Source organism: Pelodiscus sinensis, chromosome 5 (genome assembly GCF_052426305.1).
Source record: "Pelodiscus sinensis isolate ZL-2025 chromosome 5, ASM5242630v1, whole genome shotgun sequence".
In the NCBI taxonomy this organism is placed as follows: Eukaryota; Metazoa; Chordata; order Testudines; family Trionychidae; genus Pelodiscus; species Pelodiscus sinensis.
The window spans coordinates 74,528,726-74,546,641 of NC_143056.1; the positions used below are offsets into that span (position 1 = coordinate 74,528,726).

Below are 17,916 nucleotides of genomic sequence, written 5' to 3' on the forward strand. Positions count from 1 at the left end.
AGGGGTAGCCGAGTTAGTCTGTCCAGGATAAACTTAAAAACCAACAGATAGTCTAGTAGCATGTTAAAGACTAACAAAACATGTAGATGGTATCATGAGCTTTCGTGGGCACAGCTCACTTCTTCAGAAAAGTTGAGAGACAACAAAGAAAAAAAGTGGTATTCCCCATATTTCTCTGCACCGGACTAAATACCACAGTCTTGTAGGCCTCAGCATATTTGTCAGATATTGAAATAGTCTATGAAAGCCATTGTCTGAAGAGTTTTAACTCTTCTAGGGCTATGTACTGGTTACCACAGGCTAGAACCACGTCACAAAGGAGAAAATGTTGCAAGGACCATGAGTCAAACTGAAACAAAGTTGGAGTCATATAGAAAATACATTTGATGTTGCCACAAACAACACTGCCCCTCACAACTCCTAGAGCAGGTGTTTGATTCCACAGGAGATTCTGCTCCCTGGTTATGGTTATGGGTATGGAGTACAGAGGTGAAGTAAGATGGAGTCATGGTGCCCAGCTAGAGTGGCTTACTTCAGGCTCTTGTGGCTTGGAAGTACCAGAATTGAATCGGGTACTAGGACTGACAGTTGTGTAGGGAAAAAACAAGTAGAAATAAGATGGGCAGCTCCACCCCCATACTTGAAAGAAAAGAGAATAATTAACCACTTATATACCATGTCTCATCCTTTCAACCTTGTGCTCACTGTCCCATATTTGAGATGTCAAATTCCTGCACTCATAACAGCCTGGCAACTGGTCTACATTAAAAATTACAAGAACCATAAAGATTCCCTTATTGGAAACATATGCCTTATGCTCAGAAAAAGTCTGCTGGAACTTGCAGCAGTTTACACAACTTAACTTCTGAGTTAGCCAATGTATCACGTTCTATGACTACCGGGAGAAACAGTCCCCATCTGTTCCAAACCCTATATGGTCCGAACAGCCTACTCTTTCTGGGGGTTGGTTTGTATTGGGAACTCAGACAACAAAATGTACAACTCAGTCCACTTAGAAGGTGGTTCCAACCTCTTTTCTATCCCTATTGGAGTCAACATACCTGTGCTAAATGATTCAGCAAGAGTTATCCTGCATTTTCATGCAGTGGTTCCAGCAAGTGAAGAAAGGACATTACAGTGGAACCCTTTGTCCCTTTGTATGATCCTATGCCCAGATCCACAAAAATATTTAGGTGCCTAAATCCTAGAGTTAGGCTAAAAATTTCACTGGTTACATGTTACACTGGTTACTCCCGCCTGCCCCCTCGTGCTGCTGTCTCTATCACAGAGGGGCACTATGTATAACCATGAATGTTAACTGATGAGCCAAAGCTCCTCAGTTCACCATTTACATGTTCCCACTATCAAATTCCTAATGCCTACATTTCTGCCTCTGGCCAGCCACACTACTGCCCATCTCCCAAGCCCGAGAGCAATTTAGACACCAGGGAAGACAGGCTTCCCTATATCACACGTGGGGCCCAATCTGTTAGGCATGCTCAGAGGGTACCTGCTGGGTCAGGTCCAATGTTCCCTCTAATTTTTTCCATCCATTTGTGAAATAAGTTTGTTATGTGCATCAAGGCATATGCAAATGTGCATCACCAGTAGAAATGCATGCTTCCAGAATCAGCAGGGTGGCATTTGAATTTCTCCTTGGTGGCTGCCCAAGTGCTCAGTTTACAGGGAACACAGATCAGGTCCCTTTCCAAATTCACCTGGAGAAATAATTGCCTAGCTTATAACTTGCAGCCAATTGTTTACTCCATTTCCCTGGGGTGGGGGTGGGGGGAAGGCTCAGGTTCAATTCCTCCCTTTGTCTGCGAGGGAGAAGGTGGACCCCTGTTCAAATCCTGCCTCTCAGGAAAGTGCTCTTCTGTTGAACTACCAATATATGTTGATCTAAATCAGTGGTTCCCAATTTTTTTGGCATCACTCCCCCTTTTTGATTTTTGAGAAACCCTCACACTTCCCCCCCCCCCTTCAAAAAACTTAAGAAAAAAAAAAAAAAGACCAGGGCCGAAAAACAGTCACAGCCCCTTTAATTCCCAGAACCTGTGTAAAAAAAAAAAGACAAAAAAAAAAAAAAAGGTTCCGGTACTCCAGATGCATGTTCCGGCGGACACCCAAGCTAAGAAAAACAGAAAATATCTGACATTTCATGTGGTATTTTCTGAATTTTTTTACCGGATGGACCAGGCTCTTACTTGGGGGGAGAATTAGGGGGTTGGGTTGCCTCACCCCCTCCTGGAATCTCTTCACGCTCCCCCCAGGGAGGCATGCCCCCCAGTTTGAGAACCTATGATCTAAATAGTCATTGCCATAGCCAGTGTGCAGTAAAGATACATAATCTTACACTTTCAGCCAGGATGATTAGACATGCGTATGTCAAAGAGCTCATGGATTAATAACACAAGTCAGGTTTTGTGAAACAAGTACAAACAGGCATGATAACTAAAGCAATCGTAGGCAGCAGTAGCCTCAAAGACCCAGAGATAATTGAATATCAGAAACCATCAGGATGCTGGAACTGTAACCATCAGGTTTGCCAGCAACCTACAGACTCCATGTCTACCTCCAGACTGCATCCCTCTGTCGGCAGAGGGATGCAGATCAAGCACTTCAGAAATGCAAATGAGCCCGGGATTTAAGTATCCCGGGCTTGATTTGCATACTCACGTTTGGGCGCTGTGCCGATCACGCGCCCTTTCGAAAGTGAAAGTAAAGTCTAGCCGCGGCTCTGCTGACAGCGGGGAGCTTTTTCGGCAGATCCTGTACTCAAAAAATGAGCTCATTTGCACTTCCAAAGTGCTTGATCTGTATCCCTCTGCCGACAGAGGGATGCAGTCTGGAGGTAGCCCATGTGTGCACAACAGCAAAGGAATTCAGAGTTCCGATTGTCATGAGTCCATTGTTTTATTCGGTTGCCACACCCGATTAATCACAGGTTCACCAATCCTTGATTAACACGGGCTGCCCTCCCCACACGGATTTATCCGAATAACGGCTCCCGCGGGAGACAAGACAGACGCCTCCACTTGCAGTACTGCACACACGGACCGGTGGCAGAGAGGGGAGTCTGGGCCCACCCTTGCTCCCAGACCCCGGCCCAGGGCCCTAACACCAGGAACCACGCTTTCAGTGGTAACAGGTGGGGGCGTACCCCTAAATGCGTCTGTTCATGGGCTCCACGACCCCAACCTGGGCCACATTCAACTCTGCCACCGGAGCCCCTTCCAGCCTTCCCCTAGGGGAAACTCTTCCCTGGGCACTTCCCCCGAGTCCCCATTACCTGCCTCCTCTCCTTCCCCCCCGTCTGTGCTCCCCCTCCCGTATTTATACCCATCACCTTCTCTTCTTCCGCCCGTGACGTGTCCCGTTCCCGCGGTTCCACCGCTTCTTGTGCCCCGCCCTCTCCCGTCGCCCTGATGACGTCAGGCGACGTCATCGGCTGGGGCGGCTGCACGCACGCCTCCACGCTCCCCGGCTGGCATGCTCTGGTGCCACACGGATCCGCCCCCGCCCCAAGTGCATCCAGTGCTGTGCGGCCCACCGCCGCTTGCGGCAGGTCCATGTCTCCCCTGGCTGCCTGCCGATTCCCCAGTTGGGGATGGTGGCAGGGTTGCCTCACCTCGCCACACCGATTAAATGTGACTTTTACTCCATGGGACTGTTCCCTGAGATTTCCATCACTGATAGAGCATCAAGCTGTGGAATTGTCCCTCTGCTCACACACTTTCAGCTGCACCCCTTCTTCAGCTCCTCTATCATATACCTTGTGCCTGGCTTACCCCTTGTAGAGGTTGCGCCTCTCTAATCTGGCACTCTCTGGCCTGGCAATACCTGTGGTCTGGCATGAGTTTAGTTAGCTGGGTCTCTACTTATCCTGGGTGTGGGCAAGTTTCCATTGGTCCCATAAATTTGTTTAGACTAGAGCCACCAGTCCCAGCTCTCAGTGTTCTGTGCTATTATGCAGTGGAAGTGTTGGTAATGCTGCTAGACAATATTGACCTCCCGTGGTTTGGCAAATTCTCTGGTTTGGCCCCGGTCAGGTTGTGAGGATGCTGGACTAAAGAGGTTCAACCTGATTCATTGTCCCTCTTGTTGGTACTTGTCTCTTGGAGATACTTTGGAATTCCTAGGCTCTCTCCTACTTTGGAGGTGGAGGGGAAGCAAGGTTCTTTATCTCATCACTGGAGGGGAAAGACTGCACAATACCTGTGGCTAAACGGATTTCCTCCTTCATGTTCTGAGCTGTCTGGTTCAGTTCCCATTTGAAATAAATTTGGGAGGCAACCAGGACTATCCACAGAAGGGGAATAAAAACACATTCAGAAGCACATGCAGTCTTGATGGGGTCTGTGTAGCAGGCTGCAAAAAATGCCTTCCTTCAGCGCAGGAATATAAATCGCTTCCACTGTGTGATCCCAGGAAAGCTAATCAAGCAAGAGCACTTTTGTCTTATCCAGAAGAGTAAACTCACTTTGATACATTTGAATGGCACCAAATGGAAAAGATAACGCCTGGCTTTCCTGTAGGCTCTTGCGTTACACATGGACATAGGTAAGCTCAGATTCATTAACGTGAAACCAAGGAGCTATCATCCCTTCTTTTGAGTGCTAAAGAATGAACGGCTTTCCTGTTTGTGCCTGTTTTATTTTTGCTTTGTATCTAGATTGGTGCTCATGTATGGGTACACAGAGTAGGAGCAATGTTCAAGGTATCCCACGAAAAGGTAGGGAAGAGTATGGAGGTTCTCCTTCCACTTTAGCCACTGCCCCTGAAAGTAGCATAACAGCTACTTGCCACAAGAAGTCTAGGAGATGTTGCCTCCTGGAGCTCTCTTTAGGGAGAGGCTGCAGCTGAGTTGCCCTTCTATTGTGGGTCCACATTTAATAGCCATCTTCTGACCGTTGAAGTTTGGCTAATAGATTTTGTGTAAAATAATGACTTAGAATGATACTGAAAAAAATTGTGTTAGATGTTGTACAATCTTACTTAATGTGCTGCAGGGAATACTTTTACATGGACACAGGGAACAGCTGGATGATCTAATACCACAAATATTTTCAGTCACTAAGATCCACAGCCTGCGACTCTGTTCCTTAAATGAAGTGAAGCAGGCTCTTGGAAGGCAGCGGCAGATTCAGTTTCCTCATAAGGCCATGGCTCTGGCAGCAATACCAAGGGATTGGAATGGCTTAGATCTTCAAATATGAATAAAAGTCACAAAATGAGAATGGAGTTTGCAGATGACCTCTGGCCATGGCAGCCCAGATGGGCACAGTGGATAGCATGAAGCATTCCAGAAATGTATTGATTGCCAAGCTAATATTATCTGATGTCCTTGCAGCTCATTTCACATCTCTCCTAACTTTGTCCTCTGGAATGAATCACTGTCACCATATTTTTGGAAACTCCTAACGACTAGGGGTACCAAAGGTGCTGAAACAATTTCTCTAATGGGGAGGGGTGTGCTAGGAGCCTTGGAACCAAACTGTAAACTTTGTATATAATAGAAACCACGTCAAGCCAGGAGGTGCTGCAGCACCTTTAGCACCCCTAGTTGTAGCACCTATGATGGGTCATTTCACTCCCTGCATAATTCAGTTTCTGATGTCAAGGGCCAAATTCTCATTCATGCAAGTGGCTAAAATACACAAACTTTGCTCTGGGGAGATTAGCTGGGGTCCCTGGGTAAGGTAAGGAAAACTTGCAAGCAGGTCATGCAGCAGCCATAGGCTATTCCTGCAGCCATAGGGCAGCTGTAGCCTCCCTGCCCTGGGAAGTTGCATACTTCCCATGAAGTGTGTGAGGATTACTGATGGACATGTGCACTGAAGATCTATCAGCTCCGGCCCTGCCCCTCTCTCAAGCTCCCTGGGACACTGAGAGTGTCCATAGAACAGTGTTCTGCATGAGATGTGGGTTAGCAACACAATAAAAAGCTTCCCTTTTGCCTCCTCAGGGAGATCATGGTAAAGACTGCAAAAAAGCACTAGGGAACAATGGTTTGCATAAACACACTGAATTTGCTTTGGCAATTCTTGCCAGCTCTCATTCATTTCTCCTTGTGATAGGGCGCCTGCCCTGCACTGGTCCTTTAAGACCAAGAATCAGGCCCTGAGCTGGGGCTGGGAACAGAGAGGCCAGCTGAAGCTGTTAGGGTGAGTGAGAGTCCAGCTGACAGCTATATATAGAGAAGCACAGTTTGCTTAAGGGGGAAAGCCAGTGAGGGGCTGACTACAGAGGAAGCAGGAGCTCCCAGAAGGGAGACCTGCTGGGAGAAGGCCAGCTAAGACTCCCCTGGCTAGGGGCCGGAGGCAAGGCCCAGGGTTTGGAGGTGGATCACAGTGTGGCTTAGGTAAGCGGGGCCGTGGAAGTAATGACAATGATGGGCAACTGGTATGGACTGTAACTTGCCCTGAGAGGGGCTAGATGAGGACAGTCAGGGGGCACTGAGGCACGGTGGGGGACCTGCACCCTGACACTCCTCAACAGACATGTTAGCAACATTTTGTTCACTAGAATGCTGGTGAGAAGAGGAAGTGTCAAACATGCACACAGCTCTGCACTCACCCCGACATGCACTTGGCAAGGTATTTACACGAATGCTCACAGCAGAATTGTTTCTGTAGCCATCCTGAAAGAGCTTTGTGGGTTTTGAGGTCATCCAGTCAGAGAGCAGACAAAATACCATGGTGACTTCAGTCACACAATGAATATGGACACTTAAACTAGCAAATATTCAAAACAAAAATTGAGGTGAATGACTGGTCAGAAATGTGAAGATTGAAATAGATTTGCAAAAGCCATTAAATATTTTAGAATAATAAACCAGACTGTAAAAGCCTTAGGTGATCCATGGATAGTTCACAATAGAGAATAAACTGATCACTGACTCGTTCCCCCTACTTCTATTCTTATCTTAACTAAGAATGGTCAGTTCATCTCTTTGAAGGTGAATTATTAAATAAAAACCTTGGAGGGGAAAAAAATCAATGTGCCAAGTTTACCTTTTGTTACTGATGAACAGAGTGGTGAATAATTGCTTCATGCTGTTGCAGCAACTGGGTCTGAAATCATGCATGTGAGAAATCTCTCAGAAGGCACCTTCCTTTTACACTGCTTCTTAGAACAAAAAAAATCCTTTAACTTTGCACACCTCTTGAGTTAGGCTTTGTACAATAGTATGTATTATTGCTAAATCACAAATTGTTTAGCTGTTTTGTGTTTTATTTGAAAGGATCATTCATATGTATTCAGGTTTGTAACCATAGGCTTTTCTCTAGTACTCATCACAAAGATTCAGAGATTTATTCTCACAACACTCTTGTGTGGTAGGGAAGAGCTATTATTCTCTTTTATAGATGGGGAACTGAGAAACAAATTATATAACTTGTCTAAAGACACTGCTGTGTAGAGGTACCCATAGTGTTATTTCGGAATAACTGACATGCACCATAGTGCATGTCTACACTACAAGCCATTATTTTGAAATAATGGCGAGCTGGAGAACTTCTTACTCCAACTCCTGTAGCTCTCATTTCACAAGGAGTAAGGGAAGTTGAAGGAAGAGTGTTTTTTCTTCGACTTCCTGCTTTATAGACAGCGCCAAAAGCTAAATTAATCTATTTCCGCTTAAGCTATGCAGTTGACATAGCTGAAGCTGCATAGCTTAATTTGAATTTAGCCCTGCTGTGTAGACATACCCATAAGAAGTCGGACTAAGCCAGAAATACAGTCCAAATCTCTTGACTCCTAATCCAATGCTTTAAAAACAAGTCAATGAAGAGTCAAGCCTTAACTTTGAATTTGAAACCAGATTTTCAAAAATTTGAAAACAGACCTATGGAAATGAAAGGCAAGAAATGAGAATGATTTTAGGTTGCATCTTTCCCCAATATGATCTATGTCTGAAATAGGCTAGTGCTTGATACTATCATGAAATTAAGTACAAGAAGATTTGCATTTCCTGGGTGAGTGAAATGCTTGCACTTTGACTTCCTGTTCTGTGAATTCCACACTTGTGAAAGAGAGGAACTGACAAAGTCAAGAATGGTCCAAAATATAATGCTTGCAATGATATCTCTACAGCATGGACACTGCCATGTGGCAGGACTACAGAATCAGAATGAGTTAATTTCTTGTAACACTGAACAGGAAATTTATTAGAATAAGGAAAGTAATATTATTGTTCTGTGTCTTTCAGCTTCATGGCAGAGCTTTTGCCTTTCTGTACTATTGCCTATCTTTCTATTACAGATTTAAGGAAAGAGGCATTTTTCATAATAAGAGTGGAACAGGGATAGAATGTTTTAGCTCAGGTGGATACGATGAAAACATTTCTCTCATGGCCCTGCTAATTAGTGCATTTAAATTTTAATCTGCAATGTCATTCACAGCAGCAGTCTTAAGTTTCCTTTGAGTTAAAAGTGCCAATTTCACATGGCTGGTGTTCAGAGACAGCAGAAGGGAGATAGATATCTAGGAAAGGAGGCCGCTTGTGACTCCCTGACCCAGTCTGGTTCTGCTTTCCAGGCTGGAGGAGAACATGCACCATGGGAGGGGCAGGAGCACATGTTCCAGCCATGCATATGGGGTGGAGGACAAGCCGGTAGCAGATGAGCAGGAGGACACTGATGTGCAGGGCACCAGCCACCAACTAGGTAGAGGGAAGCACAAGGCACAAGATATGGAGGAATTTCGGAGTCGTTCCTTCCCAGCCGGGAGCTGATTCCCTCATACCTCACCCTTTTGGCCATATCTCAGTAGCTCCCTTCACTCCCACTCCTATGCCTCCAGCAGCCCATTCACAGCAAGATTCCTCCCCTTCCACCTGTTGTCAACTGGAAATTAGGATTACACCATCAAAAGTACTTCATTTGAGAATGGAGGATTAGATCCTGTAAGCTGGTGACAACTCTCAAACTCCAGTGGCTTCCAGGTGAAACCATTAAGGAGTATAATCCAGAACTGCAGATGTCTGAACCTATCTCACTAGGAATGAAAGTCACATGCCTTCATTGGCTGAATTTCCCTTTATTAGCTAACCCTAACATGATACCCTAACAGGTTGGAACTGATGTTCTGGGTCAAACAAGGTTTGTTTATATTTAAGTGGTAATAGCCATGTTTTCATCAGTGTTTGACTGGTGTGCACAGGTTCAAGTTTACACTATTCATCATGCTGTCCATCTGTATAACCATAGATGTCACTGGACCAGAGTCCTGGACCACAGAAGTCCAACCTGTACCATCGCTTGCTTCTGCCTGTGATGGCTTCTGACCTCTTTGACATAGGGGTAAAAAGAGAAGTGTGATGTACAAAACAGAATGAAAATGATCATTATACACATTTCAAAGGCACACAGAAGAGCAGAAGCTGAGCACCACAAGAACCAGATGTGGCCTGGGACTGGAAGGAAATACTTGTTAATTACCTGTTACTAACAGGAAGCAGAAAATCAATCCATCCCATTAATTACATGCAAGTTGACCTAATATTTATTGAATGGTGGAGAGAGGTTTGGTTGCTAGTGTTTCATACAGGCACATTTCTCAGACTATTTCCCGAGCGCCCCAGATTTCCATAGCAAGTTGGAAACAAATGAAGTATTTTTCAAACATGGTAGCTGATGTTTCAGGCACATCCCTGCTTTTCATTGACATAAAATAGAACTGCTGTGTCACCCTACAGGGAAACTAAATAATGTTTTTAATGCAGAACAGGACTGAAGCCTGCATTCCCTTTAGGGAATGGCTCACTTATGGTACAGAAGACACACAACCACACGTATAGGAATTAAAATGTTCAAATGTACCATTGTATTTACTTTGTGCCAGAAGTGCAATATTAATAATACATGCATGCATTGCATATATCGTATGAAAGCAGTTAATGAAATTGTTATAATATAGCAGACAGAATATCTTTGATATTCCGAATTCATTACTGTACACATTAAAATATATTGGCTTTCATCCCACATCTGTAGACTAATTATCACTGTAACAGGCCTCAATGAGTTGTCTTTCAAGTAAATGCTCATTCATTTCCCATGTGCTGTATAGTGAGTCATCAGGGTCAAGATATATTATCTTTACTTGCAAGACATTTGCAGTTTGCATAGCTTTATTTCAAGGGATGTCTGGGTCCGTAAAGTCACCTGGAATAACATGAAAGATACTGACAACAAGTGGACAATACACGTTTTCTTTAAGGAAATATGTTTATATTAAAGTGCAGAGTGTTAGAAATGTTTTTTATTCAAATTTTACAGCTCTTGTCCTTTTCTGCTTTCAGTAAGATTATACTTTATAGCTAGGTATCTATTAAACAAATAAATAATCATTCAAAGTGAGCCAGACACCTCACAAACAAATATGGACACTAGGTCCTTGTCTTAAGGAGCCCACATTGGAAATCATAATTTGCACCATGACTTTAAATTGTGTGTTTCTTATGTTTCCAACAATTTCTGCAACTTCCTGCAGTCTTTGCTCAGTTTTAGAAAATGATGACATGAGAGGACTTGACAGGCACACAAGTTCTAACATCTCTCTGCTACTGGTAACCCAATGAATGATGGATCTATCACTGTAAATTATATGGATAAATTGAACTGTGTTTCTAAAGGTAAGTTGGAGGGGAGGAGAATATTCAAATCAAAAGCAATTGATGTTTTATGTAAAAAAAAATCTGAAATACTATTTGAAAAGAATTCTGCTTATGTATCCAAGTCACTGTATTTTGAGGCATTTTCTTTAGTCATTGCTTATTTGTCATTAGGCACGAGATCAGAAACTCATTCCCTATTGGAATAAACTTCAATATTTATCCACATCGACAGATGTTGGGTGTTGTCACCAACAGGGAGAGATCACTTAAGAGGTAAAGAACCAATTACAAAAAACAGGAAGGAAGAACGCTACCTGAGGATACTCCATAGGGTATGTCTACACTTCCCCGCTAGTTCGAACTAGCGGGGTAATGTAGGCATACCGCACTTGCAAATGAAGCCCGGGATTTGAATTTCCCGGGCTTCATTTGCATAAGCCGGGCGCCGCCATTTTTAAATCCCGGCTGGTTCGAACCCCGTGCCGCACGGCTACACGCGGCACGAACTAGGTAGTTCGAACTAGGCTTCCTAGTTTGAACTACCGTTACTCCTCATAGAGTGAGGAGTAATGGTAGTTCGAACTAGGAAGCCTAGTTCGAACTACCTAGTTCGTGCCGCGTGTAGCCGTGCGGCACGGGGTTCGAACCAGCCGGGATTTAAAAATGGCGGCGCCCGGCTTATGCAAATGAAGCCCGGGAAATTCAAATCCCGGGCTTCATTTGCAAGTGCGGTATGCCTACATTACCCCGCTAGTTCGAACTAGCGGGGTAGTGTAGACATACCCATAGGGATATAATCAGGAGCATAAATGAAAATGAGAGGGCCAAGGTTGAGTTTGATTATGAGGCTATATATTTCCTGACAGTGAATGTGATAGCACTAGGCTGTGGTACAGTCTTCCAAGGGAAGCAATGGAAGTCCCAATCCATAAAGATATTTAAAACTAGACTAGATGTATCTGGTTCTGACCCATGGGCTGAATATACTGTGAGATCAATCCTGCTCTGCTAAAGAGCTGGACTAGATGATCTAACAATATTTTCCATTTCTCATTTGTATGTTGCTGTAAGAGAAATATAGAGAAAGTGACTGTACCTTTTACAACACAGTTCACACAGTATATAAAATCCAAATTCATCTATTCCCGGTGTGTGGCTTTAACAAACAAAACAATAACAATACAGGCTCTGTTACACTAGATAAATTTACCATGTGAGTCACTGCATGGTCCCCATACATTGTGAGAGCAACAGAAGGCATGGTTGGAAAGGTTAATAACTATCATTGCATCCTGGGGCTAAAAAGGCAGATATGCTGTCCACTTTTAATTACTCCAGAATAGGGTCCATCAAGTACTGAAATCCACTCATGAAGCAAAGATAAGAAAATGAGTCACTTTGTGAAAAACACTTTGTCTAAGGCAGGGGTGGGGAACTCTTTTTGGGTCAGGGGCCACTGACCCAAGTGAGAAGCAAAAAAACACCCCTCTGACTGATGTGGCCCCCAGACTCTCAACTGAAGACACTCCCCAACACTGGGGGAACTAAGCCTTGGGGGCTGGATCCAGGCAAGCTGGGGCTGTATCTGGCCCCCAGGCCTGAGGTTCCCCATCCCTGGTCCAAGGACTTACAACTCAGCTAAACTTAAAAGTTCTGTTCCCCAAGTATGGAATTTAAGGTGGCTAAATAAGTGTATTACTAAAAGCTGAGGAAAGAATTTCTCATAATTTACATATGGAAAAACTTTGTCTCCCTGTCCTGACCTAGTCCAAAAGATTGCTAAGCAGTGTAACATACTGTTTGCTCTGTCTTCACTCCACCTCTTCCTGTCCCACCCACATCTCCTACACACAACTAACCAGCTGATCACCGGGGGCAGTGGGTGCTTAGGCGGGAAGGGAAGGAGCTGATCAGCAGAATTGCTGGGGGATGCTCCAGCCCCAGAGCATCCACAAAGTGGGTGTCTGTGTAAATGTCTGTTTGCCTTGTGAATCAGTTAAACCATCTCCCTCTATGTGGATGTGGTCTCTTGTTTGGTTGTAAGGCCTAAAGGAAGTGAAATGCTCATATACAATCAAAGAATGTATGGACTATGATTTAGAACAGTGTTTCCCAATTTTATTTTGCCGAGGAACCCTTTTTAGCTTTTCAGAATTTCAAGGAACCCCTAGGTTTGTCAAGTAAAAAGAAAGGGGGGGGAGAGGTACCCAGTAATTCATGAAAATCCCCACCAATGCATGAAAATCACATTCCTTCCCCAAGATCCTCCTACCCCCCTTCCTTGAGGCCTCATCCTCTCTTCCCCTCCTCTCCATCACTTGCTGTCCCCAGCCCTTATTCACTCTCACTAGGTTGAGACAGGAGGTGTGGGGTGGGAATGAGGGATTTGGGTGTGGGAAGAGGTGAGAAGTACAAGCTCTGGGAGAGAATTTGGATGCAGGAGAAGGGGCTGTTGGCTTGGAGAAGGGGCTCCAGGCTTGGGAGTGTTGGGCTCAGGTGGAAGGTTGGGGTGCTGAGCAAGCCAAGGGCTTGTGGATGTGAGAGTGAAGGAGTTTGGGCTAGATATGTGAGGGACTCAGGCAAGAAGGTTGTGAGTATGATGGGCTCAGGACACAGATTTGTGATGTGTGGATGGTGCAGGAGTGTTGTGGCAGAAGACTGAGGGTTTGGGGATGTAAGATGCTCAGGACAGGGGGTTCTAGTGTATGATAGGAGGAAAGGTCTGGGTGGTAGGCAGGGTGCAGAAGCAGGCTGGATATAGGGTGTCTGGCTACGAGGGAGGGTACAAGGAGGGGACTTGGGTAGGAGTTGGACCTCCCTGATCTAGCACCCTCTGAACCTGACTGGTCCCAGACAAGGGATTTTTGGACCAGGGGAGGTCATTTCAGGGCTCCTGGTTCTCCCCCCCCCCCCCCCACACACAATAGGCTTCTTTGCACCTCTATCCCCTGCAACTCAACTGAGCTGCCCACCCCTGCTGGTTCCCTGCACCTCCCCCAAAACCATCCCCCACAATCCAAGGGAGTGCAGCACCAGTTCCCTGTTTTATTAGTCTTTAATGTGCTACTAGACTATTTGTTGTTTTTAAAGTTTTTCCTGTTAGACTAACTTGGCTACCCCTCTGAAGAAATTGCTGATATTGTTAAATTTTTCATTTTTCTATTCTTTTTGTTATTTTTACATAATTTCATGACTGATCAGTAGTATTACATGATGTGTTACAACATGACATTTAACAACATGTAATAATGACATAATATTTGAATTTTTTATTATTTTAGTTTACTTTATTTTAAAAATAATTAAGGACAGTATTTAATACTGATTTAAATATATCTTATTTTCTAGATCAAAGGATGTCCTGTTTGCATTGTAACAAAACAGCTTGACACTTTGAACAATAAGTATTCTTATGTTGGAACAATTTTTTTTAGAATGGTGCAAACAGCACTAATTAGTTCACTGAGGTATGTCTACTCTATCCACTTGATCAATGGGCAGCAATTAATTCATCAGGGTCGATTTATCACATCTAGGATAGAAGCAATAAATCGACCACTGAACTCTTCCCTGTCAACTTTTGCAATCTACCAAAATGAAAAGTGTAGGTGGAGTTGGTGGGAAAGCGTTTGTCATTGAGTCACCGCAGTGAAGACATTGCAGAAGTATGTTGACTTTGGCTATGTTATTCATACAGCTTCAGCTATGTAATTTAGCTTGATGGCCCATAGTAGTGTAGACCAGACCTAAGTTCTTATCTTCCTTTCTTGCAAATATTACAACATATTTGAAGTACTAGTATAGAATATGACTTGGCACAATGACAATATTCTGCACAACTAGTCTTTAATGTAATAAAATAATAAAAGTAATATAACAATGGGGGAATCAAATGTCCAATTAAAAATTTGTTTCCAAACAAAACTGCAAAATTTTCCAAAACAAAATCTTCCAAAATGAATTTGAGGAATTTCCATTTTGCAAAAATTTTTGAAAACAAGTTTGCAATGCTGACATTTCCTTGAAAAACAGAAATTTAAAGTTCCAGCCAGCTCTAAAAGAGGATATTTTGAAGCTTCCTATGAGGAATCGGTATGTAAATTAAAATATTGGCCCAGAGCTTTTAGGTCGTAAGACAATATTTCACAGCTGTTCAGATGCAAAGATTTGATTTTATATGTTATAAAAATATGGACGGGATGCAAAATTTGGCTCTGATTGGACTTCTTCAAAATTCAGTGCTGAAGGGTTGTTGGATCTAATTCGCCAGCTGCAGAATAAGAATGAAGTCACTTCACCGGGAGTTATTCATTCTCTGTCTCTCTCTCTCATTCTCAATCTCTCTCTTACCACAGATCCACTGCCATGTGCCATCTGCTAAACAGGACTGGTCACCTTAGCTTTCAACTTTTTAGCAGTCATCCTAGCTTTCAACTTCCAGGGGGTGCCAGACTACTGTGCCACCCAGCTTTTTGTCTGTTTTGTTCTGCTGTGATTATCTGACCATTTTTGCTTTGCCAATCCAGATAACTGTGGTGTTTTTTCTCTGCCCCACTCAGGAGGAAGAGAATAGGGGTGGAGGCACTGAAATTTTTCCACCTAGGCTGGCAAAATGGTAGGACTGCTCCTTCTGCAAGATCTATCGTAGAATGGGCATGGCAAAAAGCAGGAAGAATCCATTTTCCATTTAAAAATAAATCAAGCCATTCACAATGAGTTCAATGTTCAAAATAAACTTAGCACAGTGGATGAAGAAATACAAACCCCCTGCTAGTGCTTCATTGATTGCAGTATCTCACACTCTGTTCCAATGGTAATTTTCCAGGATTCAATAATGAGGTTGGTAAAAAACAAACAGAAAATAACCCTCTGGTGCTTTCTGCTAAAACAGTCCTTCCCTGAGCAAAAGCATTTAAGGTAGACACACCTTCCTTTCATCTGGGATTATGCCATAAGTTAAAATGACCTGCCAAATTGAAAAGCGGGCAGAAATGAAACATTTCTGTGGACTGGACTTGATGATCTCTCAAGGTCCCTTCCCGTTCTAGTATTCTATGATTCTGTGATTCACAAAGGGCAAACCCCCTGACTAGTACTGTAATGATGAAATGTGAACAGCCCATCTCAAGGAGTTATGCCACATAATTTATCTGTCAGTCTTTAAGGTTATGGGAGCCCAAGTGGCACAATGAGCAGTAGCATAGCAGGTTGGGATATGGAGATCTCATTTTGAACTGGATCATATTTATTTACCTTTAGGATTTTCTATGGCATTCATCAAATAGTAACAAACTTATCTTTTGTTACTGACACCAAGAAGCACTCATTACATCATAGCAAAGCATACTAGATCCATATTACTGGTGTGAAAATTGATGCCCAGAGGAAGAGACCTGACTCTGGTGAGAGAAAGTCTATGGCAGAGGCCTGAAAATAGCCCAGATCTCCTGATTCTGGTGCTTTACCACAAGTCTAGGGTGACCATATTTCCCAAAGGGAAAACAGAACACTGTGGGGGGCTGGCCCAGACCCCCATGGACCACAGGACTGGCATCACTGCTTGCTCTCCCACTGCATGCCTCCACACCACACCTTAATTTTGATAAAAGTGGGCATTTGTCCCATTTACTCTTGACAACTGCTCAAGTCAGGGTACTTTTACCAATAAAGTAGATGGGCCAGGACAAGGCTTAAAAAAGGGATTATATGGGATATATAGTCAAGCTATGATAAGAGTGTTCTCTGTAGGAAGGGCTTATTGCAGTAGTGACACACTTGGGATTTTTTAAAGACTTATATAATTTCCTTATTCTGTATTGCAACACTGGCCTCAAGGCTGACCATGTACAAGTCTAATTTTTCCCTGGCAGAGGAGGCACTATGATGGTGCCTATTTTTAGAGGGGATGATGAAGTGCTTAGATGTATGTGACAATTGGTGTATATAACGCTATATCTATGACTAATTTTGTCCTTTTGGACCAGTTAGTAAAGTTTAGTAAAGGGTGTAAGGTTTCAATTTCAATATATAAATAAATAAGAAGTACGTGGAGTTCCCTGGAATTTTAAAGTAGTTAACCATAAACCTGATATTTGCATATCAGTGTCACTGAACATTGTCCTCGTATTAAAGAGGGGATGAATTCCTTCAGGACTATTTGCCTGCTGTAGCTACAAACAAGGGTGAAACTATCTATTTACTCAATGAAGGCTGAGTAATTCAGAGTCCAAAGGCAATAGCCTCAGAATGAAAGAAAGAGAAAGTGTGCTGAAAAAGAGTGTGTGTACACCTAATGGATCCATTTGATCTGGCTCAAAGAACTGCTCTGGCAGGATCCCTATAGGAGGTGCTGAACGTAAATGGTCAGATTTTTTAAAATCTCATTTGTACCAGTACAGTTCTTGTGCAGCTCCATCAGCTTCACTAGAGTTACTCAACATTCACACTACCCTAAACATGATCAGAATCTTACCCAAAATGCTCAGATCTCAGAGGCCTGCTTGAATGTAGTTCCAAAATTTGTGAATAAATCCATTTACAGTGCACCCAGCTCATATTTATACACCAAAACAGATGGATTCATAATTGATATGGGCACTGGTAAGGGAATCTTCTTAACACTGTCTCCTTTAGCTGTCATTTCTCACCCTCCCTCCATTTTCCTCCCTATTCCTAATGCTCTAATTTGCTGATCTTTTCGCATAAGCTTCACTTTCTGTACTCTTCCCAATAATTCCCCAGCTTCTCTCAGCCATATAACAGAGTGCTTCTGATTCTTTTCTCTCTCTTGCTCACATTCCCTCTCTTCATAGTCATTCAGGTCTGTGATATTGATGTAAACACGGAGACAAGTCCACCAACGATGTGAAAAGTTCTCCTATGCATTTCACACCAGAGAAATACTGTATTGTATGCATTGCCATCCAGCCTTTCAGGTTTCCATTCCTTATATGTCTATAGCTGGGCTTGGGACCTGTGCTGTGGAAATGGTGACAAAATTCCATTACTGATATAATCCATGGGTTCATGGAGTTCAGGGTTCCCTCCAGTGGACACACGCCACCACAGATGCTTGCTTCTTTGTAACCTGCCCTCAAGCCTTTTATAAATAGTCTAAAAGTTTTTTGGATTTAGATACTGCGCCTTCTCAATATCCTAATACACACTGAGAAATGTGCTAGTGCATCCTGCATCCAATCACAGCTCCATTTCACCAAAGCATATGGTAAACATCTGTAGCTTTGATGGCAGTGTACATGATTGTAGTATAGAAAATTCCAGTTTTCACACACCCA

The 17,916-nt window shown here is 43.4% G+C and overlaps 1 long non-coding RNA gene across 1 annotated transcript; it reads left to right on the forward strand.

The window, feature by feature from the left end:
- The first annotated feature begins 6,240 nt into the window (after positions 1-6,240).
- LOC142828988 (uncharacterized) lies at positions 6,241-15,600 on the forward strand. The gene is made up of 4 exons (XR_016349562.1): positions 6,241-6,364; positions 9,213-10,639; positions 13,970-14,088; positions 15,181-15,600. It is a non-coding gene; the product is annotated as an uncharacterized LOC142828988 (long non-coding RNA).
- The last annotated feature ends 2,316 nt before the right edge of the window (positions 15,601-17,916 follow it).